The sequence below is a fragment of the Eufriesea mexicana genome, unplaced genomic scaffold, assembly GCF_001483705.2.
Source record: "Eufriesea mexicana isolate 0111107269 unplaced genomic scaffold, ASM148370v2 scaffold1523, whole genome shotgun sequence".
NCBI lineage: Eukaryota > Metazoa > Arthropoda > Insecta > Hymenoptera > Apidae > Eufriesea > Eufriesea mexicana.
The window spans coordinates 549,696-555,338 of record NW_016909723.1 but is presented as its reverse complement, the minus strand read 5'-3'; the positions used below and the strand labels follow the sequence as shown (position 1 = coordinate 555,338).

Sequence of the window (5,643 nt, the reverse complement as noted above, 5' to 3'; positions counted from 1 at the left end):
TCCGATCCATCGACCAATCGTCGTGTCAGAAAATATACGTGTTAAACTACCTCGTGAAATAGTAGCGTTTACGATGCGCATACTTTGAAATTTCGTCTGAAATAGCAATCGGTATAATCGAGTGCATCTTCTCGAACGACTTTAATTCATTAAGATTCAATTGCTTCCGCTTGATAACGGTTTTAAACAGGACACGCATTCTGCCAGTGTCTCGCAAATGGATTTATCTTCGTAATTAGAGACTAATTGTCTCGTCTCTCTAGCCGAACGCAACCAAACCCGCATAGACGCTACTGGCTCGACTGAAATTCATCTGACCATAATTATCTTACAATTGCCGTACAACTCTCGCACACGTTTCCTCGTAGAGTTTACAACCAAGGTTATCGAGCGGAACACTCTCGTTTTAACCTAGACACTGCAAGCATTTTTCGATCGAGCTTCGTCACTGAACGCGCACAAATTACATACGCCGCGGATCCACGCTCGTTTCCTTTTCCGTTCGTTTCCGTTCACCGTTTCCAATTATTTTCTTCCCGCGTCTTATCGTTTTGCTTCTTTGGTAGCGATCATTTTACGAATGTCGGATACGAATGCGAGGAAAGACCCGTTGTATCTGGAAACATAATCGGACGACGGATGCGTAAAAGTTTTACGCGGGATTCGCAACGACAGACGAAAGATACAAGCTGGAAGAACGCGAAGAACGATGCCTGTTCGAGGTACGACTCACGATTTCGTCGAACGATAAGCGGTAAGAGCTTCTATTGGATATAGTTCAGAAATCATTTACGCTTTCTTCCACGACGCTACCACATCGATTCGATATATATCGACTTTTGCCCAGCGATCTTCGCGATGTCGGGACTGTGATGTCGGGAGACGAAGCATCGAATTTTCGTTCTCGGTTCGAAGATTCGTTTACGAGAAGTCTTTCACGCTAGTCGTTAAAAGCTTACAGGATTATTTTCTCTTCGAATAAATATTAATTCTTCAGCCATGATTAACTCCGAAGCGCAGACCCTCGAGCACTCGAGTTTCCGTATCGACGGGCTTGGCATCGCTAGTTACCTCCTTCGAGCATTATGACACCGCAATTACACGAACAGTAAACTTTGTGCCACAAATTACGACGGTGCAGGTATATACGACACAACTTTGACACCGTAACTGTGTTTCAAAGATAATTACTTGAAACGTTCGTGCCACTTTTCTTTCCAAAGGTTCGTTCCCGCCGAATTAGTCGATTTCGACCTGATCCGTCGGGCAAGGTACAGTGATAATTGCTAATTAATGTTTTGCTCGTGGAACAACTGGTCGAACAACTGGTCGATCGGTTGCGACTTATCGACGTGCTATCGATTCTCTCGTAGTTTAAATGACGTTAAAAGAGAACGCAACGTACGATATGGAATCGAACTGCTGGACGTTTCGCGATGAGACGCCAGAACGAGCTTTACCGGCGAAAAATTGACGCTACCAACGCGAGACCGCGTTTTATTCGACTCTCGTTGTACACTCGCTGTACACTCACCGTATAAAGCACTCGCGAATTACGCTATTTTCCGACACGAGAGTGTCCTATAATTTAATAATCCTGTCCCGATGTCTTTTACGTGACTGAATTTCTATTCCATTCCGTGTTAATTCTCTCGGCAGTGGCGGTAAATTTCCACTGGCCAGCTAATTTCGCGACGAACAGTCCCCCATCCCCGTTGTTTCCTTAATTTAAAAAGGCTAAAACTGATAGCTATCCGCGGTGAGCTATCCGCGCGATCGAGTTTTTAATAAAAGCTCGGTCACGAAAAATGTAGGCTACGCGGGTTCGCGATTCCATCGGTGAAATTTATCTTGAAAATTTTCAACGAGAAACATCGCCGTTGTATTTCGAACATTTATTCCCTAATCCCATCGAACGCTCGCGTTCGAGGTAAAAGCTCGAGCAAAAACATCCAACAGGCTCGACAGCTACCTTTAGACCCGTTGGGCTTTGTCTCCTTCCGCTGCGAGCGCTCGGAAAAAGAGGACGATCCTCTTCTAATCGCACCACGCAAACCGTCCGTCATTTTCATCCTCGGTTGAATTGCGACGGAAAAAACTCGAGGCCGAGGTTCAGGGCTCAAGGAAGGGAAACAAAACCGACCGTAATCCGTAAAATCCCTAGGATCTTTGCCAGCACCGCGTTTTATTAGAACAGTTTACTTACGAATCTCTCACAGAAATCTGACATGCCCAAAATTCGGTCGAAGGATATTTTCGAAATTCTCTATTGATTCCTGACCAGACAACGTCGAATTACCCTCGCGAACAAAGCTTGTACTTGTACGGAATATAGGCTAACCCGCGATCGTGGCGAAACGAACGTTTACTCGACATTTTCTCGTTAAACGAAAGAAAAAGGGCGCAAACGAATCGCGTATTCGTGCTCCGCGCAACGATGCGTGATCGATCGTCGGAATATAAGATATCGGTCCGGATAGCATCGAGTTGAAATGCGCAATAGGTCAGCTTCCGTACGAATATCGTATCGCTGGAGCCATCAATTTCTTGGGCTATACGAACCCATTTCCTTCGATCGTATTGGACGGAAAAATAGGAAACGGGTGGGTACAATTCGGAGTGTTAACTAATCACCTCGAAGAAAGAAGACTTCCTCGTTGGAACGGTGAAACGCGGGAGAAAACGAGCAAAGGGCTGAAAAAATGCAAGGGTTCGAGGAATATACAGAGTTGGAGGAAAGCCGAGTAGGGGAACGCTATTGGCCGTAATTCGATAAACAATTCGAAGCACGCTAATCGACGATAATTTATAGAACGACGAAACGACGGAAAGTTCGTAAACGAAACTCTGATGCACGGCAGGCCGTTGGCAGGCCGCTGGCAAAAAGGGTAAAGCACGCGAAGAGACGAGGGGAAACTTGAAAATAAACGCAAACCGAGTATACGTGACTGTAAAGGGACAAAGCTAGGCACAACGCGACTGTCTCTTCGTTGACGCCGCACTTTCGCTCGTATCGGCTAGCTAGAATGCGATAGTGCGAACCCGTTGGAAGAAGAACAGTCAGGGAAAGCTCGAAGGAAGTGGATATTTCGCCTGGAGAAAATTTGAATAAAACCAGCGGAGTAGTAGTTTCCTTTACGTTCTTTCTCTCTCCTTCGTACAGCCTTCCACTACCAACTTCCTGTCACCCTTTCAACCCCTGGCACTTGCTAAAGAAATGCAAGTTTAGCGCTGGAAACTCGTAAAAAGCCCTGGCCTGCCCAAGCCAACGCTGCCCCCTCGTTGTCCCGACATCTGCGGTCCGAATACCGATTCTCCTTCCTCTCTTTCTTCGGAATTCAACTATTCACCCTGCCAGACTTTTCTCCTTTGCCTCGTTCATTCGCGTTACGACGATGTTTTAACGTTCGTCGTTGTCCGCGTTCGACTCCAGGTATATCAAATTCCTCGATTCGATCCAAGATTCTTCGTTGCTCCGAGTTCTAGCCGATGTCGCGGTTAAAAAGCGCAGCCGCGAGGTCTTAATCGCGAACCGACGCGTACGCTAACGCGAGAATACGACTGCGACTATTAAGTTGATAAAATTCCGCGGTACGAGCTCGAGAAGGAAAGAGTTTTCTCGTATTTTCTATTTTCCTCGGGAAACCAGAGTCGTAAAGGGCAAAGAAGATCCGTGCGTAGCAAACATTCTCGTCGACTTCTCGAGTGCAGTTCCCATAGTCCCTACTGCTGGGGACATTTTCGTAAAGTCAGTTATCGTTTTTCCGAAATAGCTTCGCCTCGTTTACCCGATATCCGACGGAGTAGAATATTCTGTTCGCTCTCATCGTCATAGGTGGACTTACCCGAGCATTTCCAATTTACACTTTTTTATTACTCTTGCTACTACTTGCAGTCAAAAATGTCACCTCGTTCTATTCGCGAGTAAAGACTCGAAGGTTTTCGACTCGTGACACGAAGAAGAGATGTTGGCAATAAGCGAAGAGAACGGCATCGATTAGCCTTCGAGTTAACCATTACGCCTTAACGAGCTCGTTCCGTTGCGAGTTTCAACCGTCGATCTTCCGGCTAATTTCGTACGAGATAATTTCAACCGAGTCAGCCAGAGACTTTTGACCGTGCTCCGCTTGCGGAAACCTGTCAGAACTACGGAATAGAATGACTGTGCGCGTCACGGTTCCCAACAGGCGCGTGTGACTATCATTTTCTCCGGAGGATTCCTTGTCCGTCCAATATCCGAGTGGAATATTCCATTTCCTTGGGTTTTGCACTTCCGCTCTCGATTCAGCTGGCCCATCGTTTAAGTCACCCTCCCGATAGCCACGTATACGAGATCGTATCCCACACGCGGTCCGAATCATCTCCCGAGCTGTCCTCCGCACTCGCCATCCGGAACAAGGAACGTACGAAAAAATTGCCGCATTCTTCCACGGATTTCGCTATTCGGCCAAATGGGCCTTGCCAGAACGACCTTTGAAATAGGAAGCTACTTTTATCGGAACCTTCTGCCTCTCTGCAAATCTCCGCGTTCGTTTACTCTCGAGCGCGATAGCCGAGTGTATTCTCGGTGAGCCAAGCACTTCGGATCCAAGTCGAGGCATTTGCGAAACATCCTTGTTTCTTTTAATCGAAATCACGCGAATGTAGGACAATATTTACGAACGCGAACGCGAACATCATCCGACCATGTAACGCGATCGACTAATTAAAATGAAATAGAACGTTGGACAGTAGAGCGGTAGTCTGAGCAAAAGATCCCCGTTCTCTCGTGCGTTCTCTTTATGTCCATTCGCTCTAGACAAGGATCGATTAAATGAAACAACGCGGTGCACAGGCAGAGACAGCGGAGAGGCAATCTCCTCGTCGCCGTCGTTGCCGTCGTCGTACATTTCCTTCGAATAAATGCCGAGCGAAAATTGAAATATCTGGTATTATACTTGCAAACGGTTAGTCGATTCGATGGATTCATCGCGGGTGGAATAGAATCGATAGCCGAATCGACGTTTCCCCTCGAATTCGTTCATCACGATCGTGAGATTCGTTCCTCTTATCTCGCACGAACTCGTTAATAAAGTCGAGCCCGTACAAACAATATTAAAGCAAAAGGATCCATAGGGACGTATCAACCCCTCCGATCTGACGGCGTTGCCATTCCGAGGGGTTGCACGTTTCGAGAGGGTCAGCTGTTACGCGTACGCAAAGTTACACTTAGCCCGTTTTAACTCCGACCGAGAGAGATCGGTATCTCGGCCAGTTATTATCACGAATAGCATCTGCAACGGGAATCGGTGCTTCGATGGCCGGTCAGCTCATAGCCGAAGCGCGATAGCGGAACGAAGCAACGATAACGGGTACATCGGTCTCAGGTAAAAAGATTTCATTTAAAGATAACGACTATTGGTCCGATATGCCTTACCAACCGGAAAGCCTGCAACTTCCAACAACCAACGCGTCTCTCCAAGTTACCCGAATTTTTCAACGGCAAGACGTTGGCATACAACGGGAAATTCTCTTATTCGCTGAAAGTACGGCTTTTCGAACCGAGATTCGCCGGGCGTGAATCAATCGAGACTCCGTCGATCTCGACCCTTAAAACCGAAGCAACGCGTCGCGCGGAGCCCACCGTTACGTAAAATCGGAAGA

The 5,643-nt window shown here is 47.0% G+C and overlaps 1 protein-coding gene across 1 annotated transcript in view; it reads left to right on the top strand.

The window, feature by feature from the left end:
* LOC108548446 (neural cell adhesion molecule 2) overlaps window positions 1-5,643 on the top strand; it is a 38,027-nt gene that overhangs the window by 1,028 nt on the left and 31,356 nt on the right. The window contains exon 2 of the mRNA XM_017901369.1: window positions 567-754. The gene's annotated coding sequence lies outside the window, so the exon portion shown is untranslated. The remainder of the gene's footprint in view (window positions 1-566; window positions 755-5,643) is intronic.